Genomic DNA, 4105 nt, shown 5'->3' with positions numbered 1-4105 from the left:
ATCCGCCCTCTTCGTCAAACCAGTCAAACGCTGGACTCAACAACATTGTCGGCATCCATCGTTGAATAAATTCTGATTCAGGCTGATTGCTAGTTAGCATCACCTGTCTCACTCTCTTCAAAAACTGTTTCGAACTGGGGTCTGACGGATTACCGATGTACGAGGGAATGTTTAACCGGGTAGAGGTTGCTGTATTTGGACATACGCTAGGGGCGCTACACTCTTAAAAAATATCGTTCCCATCTGAACAAAATGTTGTTCAGAGGCTTGTCCCCGTAGCTAAACACTTTTTTGTTCAACTTTGAACTCATTATATAGCGTTCAAAACTGAACGCAAGGAGTTTGTTCTTTCAAGAACACAAATGTTCCATACTATATGCGAATCTAGGGTTCATTTAAGAACGCAAGTGTTTTTTGGATTGAGTTTAAAATGTTCAGTACTGAACGAAATTGTTATATCTTTTACGCACATTTAACGTTCAACTTTGAACGTTACTGAGAAATCTCGAACGTTCTATGGACGTTCAATATTGAACGAAACCGATTTATTTTGACCAAATATTTACCGTTCATTTTTGAACGAAATTGGTGTATTTTGAATTCATAATTAGTGTTCAATTCTAAACAGTATTTATGTGGATTGAACAGATATTTAGCGTTCAACACAGAATGATATTGGTATACCTCAAACTCGCATTTTTCGTTCCACAGTGAACGAGTAGGTGCTTTATTGAGCAGATATACAGCGTTCAAAGTTGAATGATTTTGTTGTATTTCGAACCCATATTTAAGGTTCAATATTGAAAAAAAGTGTGCTTTTGAAAATAGTTTAAAGATAAGTAGAATGCATAACATAAAAACCCAGGATTTTCTAGAATTTCAATCCACTTTATTTGATTTACCAAAGTAAATTACAGAATAAAATTATCCGTTATAAATCTATAATTTGTTATAAATTGAAAGAAGAACAACTTTCTGTAGGAACTTCATACCTCGAACGACTAAATTTCCCATTTGCATCCTTTCATGACGAAATTTCATTTTCAACGAATTCATCTAATAAAAGATAATTCATATTTTAATTACCAGTCCCTTAGAATAATTAGTTGTTTTAGAAACTTGTGTTTAGTAATTAGAGCTAAACAGATTCTGTAGTAGTCAAACCTTTTGGACATCTAAAAATATTCCGAGTATGGTCCGACTAGAATGGAAGAATGAAATGATATCATGGCTATGAACTTACATGTCAAACTTACTGAAGTCCTCATTAGAGATTTTATGGATTTAATTTAAATCCATTTGCGGTATGATAAATTCTTGAATGTCATTGAGAATAAGATATTTGGACCACCTTAACATCAATTTCAAATAAATTTCCAAAAATTTGTAGTAAATTAGTTCGTGTACAGCTTTCCTTGCAGTTAAATATAATTATTTTTTCTTATACATTACATGATATTGCCAGTCCATTTTCCAAATTAAAAAATTGGTCGAGAAGTTCCACCTATAATGGAGAGTTTTTATATATATTTAAAAGAGCATATAAAGGGTGTTTCGAAATGGGGGCTAGGACCAAAATACCGTTTTTAAAAGACGATTTTGAGTCGAAACTTTTCTTTGACATTTTGACTTAGAGACAATTATTTACGAGTTATGATTAGGGATGGTCCCGTAAATTTAAGTAGAGCACTGAAAGATAATGCTAATTTAACGGTTCATACGCAAAATACTGATCACAACTTGTAAACGGTGGCGCTTAAGGAAAATATCCAAGAAAATTGTCGACTCAAAATTGTCCATAAAATTAATAGTATATATATATATAATAAACCTAATACTTCATTCCACTAAGCTTGTGAAAATCCCTAGGCTTTTAAAAACTTTTTCTTTGGGCCACAATAGCCCGGTTTTTTCGACATTAAGGCGCGACTCCACGCTATTGGGGGAGGGGGGAAACTTAGGAAAAGTACCAGTAGGAAAGGTTCGATTTACCAGTACTAGGGTTTTTCTTTATTTATTAATGATTTTCAATTATATTTTGAAATTTAGCACTAGCTAAATGACCACGTTAATTAGAAGTGTTTTAAACAAGAGCTCAAGGTGAAAAATAATATTATTATGGACATTTTTTCTGTTTATTTCTGAAAAAACACTTAGGCGTTATCTCTTAACACAGGACCTTTACAAAAAGTGACTGGTTCAGCTAATTGGTAGAATTTATAGTGGCTTTGAGCTCCGTTATATTCAAATAGCCCTATTGTCCAATTAAATTGTACACATTTTAAATTTTAATACCTTAATTAGCTAGAAAATAAAATAAAATATTACATACCTGAATTATATCTTCAATAAAACAATTTTTATATAGACTTTCAAATGGATCATCAGATTGAAATCATCGGTTTAGCTAGCGTACTGTAAAAAAACCGTTTTAAGCCGCTTTTCGAAAACATCGCGAAGCACAGTGGAAATTTTTAGTAACCGTTTACCACTTAACAAACACACAAAGAACCGAACCTGGCCCATCCCCATCGTCCACTGAAGGGGGAAAGCCTTCAAAGGGTTAAGGGTCTTTGTACTCGGTCTATCGAGGGGTCGGACAGAAACTAAATTTAGGGCTTGTGGTTGTAGGAGAATTTACTTTTATGTGGCTATAATAGGCATAATTAAAATCATATACGAGTATTCCGGGAAGTATATCCAGAACGTGTTTGTACATTATGTTCGACCCCTCGGTTTTAATGCCACGAGGGCATATTTTACAAATACGGTATTTTTTTTGCAGTTCAGTTTTTTTTCAGCGGTAACCTGGACCGCGTGACCTGGCGTGACGTAGGATGAAGGCTCGAGGGGGTGGAGAGGGTCACATTTCCAATGGGGAGAACGGGGTAGTACACCCCTTTTTACATTTCTTTTCAAGAGGGGGGATATTGGTGATAGGGGTCGAATTATTTTAAACACACCGTGACACCTCCCTTTCCTGGGTTTCTTAGAAAACCCCACCAGGCCGATTATTATGTGTTCTACGTTGAACGCTTATCTTTAAAAAGATGCAGCGTGAACGCTTTTTGAAATCTAATGAGCCTCTGAACAGCAAATGTTCAACGAAGGATCGTACAGTTCAAATTTGAACCTTATTGAACGCTTATTTTTTAGAGTGTAGCGTTGGACGGTACAGATACGCCGCTTGCCGCACCTGACGCAGAAGCATTTTGCATTAGGGTTTGAATCAAGTTTTGTTGAGAATTTTGGGTAGGGATTAATGAATCAATACGTGTTAATAATGCGTTTAGGGCATCCTGTGGGAGTACTACGTTCGAAGAAGCGTTAAGTGAGGCATTACCGCTATTATTAGCAGTGGGAACATTACTTTTACCGACGGGAACGTTACTTTTACCGATGGGAACATTACTATTACCAGAATTAACATTACTAATTAAACTAACACCGAGAACCTGAGTTCCAGGACGGATGGTCTGAACGGGACCTGCTGGGGGAACACTTTGCGTTTGTGCCTGACTCACATTGGGATGAAGAACAGTAGGGAAGCTAGGAGTTGTAGGTTGTGATCTAATAGGTGACGGTTGCCTGGAATGCGTAGGGGTTGCTGACAAAGACATGCTTGGCGTTCACACCTTGCGCCGAATTATTACCTGGCTGACTTATCGCGTTGCGTCTCTCATAACGCTCATTACGTAACTGTTTTAATGTCTTTACTAACGTTGAATCGAACCTACTATAAGTATTATCCATAAACAAAACCTTTAGTTTCTGTTACCACAATTAAACCACCCGTACAAAAATTTACGGCTGCATTTTGCTGTTAAGTAGATTATTTTGAATCTGCAATATATTGCAATTAAACTGTAATATTCTGGAATAATACTGGAATAAACCTGAAAAAGGTTCAACTTCAGACAAAATTAAGATGCATTCCAGAGAGCAATGCAGAACATTTCAGACGTTTTGCAGAAAAAATATCTTCCGTACAGCAGTATACAAAATTTAGCTACTCTAGAGTCATAAAAGAGCTGCCTTACAGCTAGAAAACAGAGGGGAAATAGTAACTCCCGTAAGAAATCAGGATGTTTGTAGGCTCATTACA

The 4105-nt window shown here is 36.1% G+C and overlaps 1 long non-coding RNA gene across 1 annotated transcript; it reads right to left on the bottom strand.

Moving 5' to 3' along the window:
- Positions 1 to 1014: 1014 nt before the first annotated feature.
- LOC149695177 (uncharacterized) lies at positions 1015 to 2567 on the bottom strand. Its single transcript, XR_016382502.1, has 4 exons — positions 2333 to 2567; positions 1453 to 1504; positions 1257 to 1351; positions 1015 to 1201 (listed from the first exon to the last, which is right to left on the bottom strand). It is a non-coding gene; the product is annotated as an uncharacterized LOC149695177 (long non-coding RNA).
- Positions 2568 to 4105: the final 1538 nt, after the last annotated feature.

The sequence above is a fragment of the Phalangium opilio genome, unplaced genomic scaffold, assembly GCF_054372755.1.
Source record: "Phalangium opilio isolate 3A_F unplaced genomic scaffold, DU_Popi_V2 ptg000022l_1, whole genome shotgun sequence".
NCBI lineage: Eukaryota > Metazoa > Arthropoda > Arachnida > Opiliones > Phalangiidae > Phalangium > Phalangium opilio.
The sequence above is the reverse complement of the archived record's forward strand: the minus strand, read 5'-3'. Positions and strand labels throughout refer to the sequence as shown.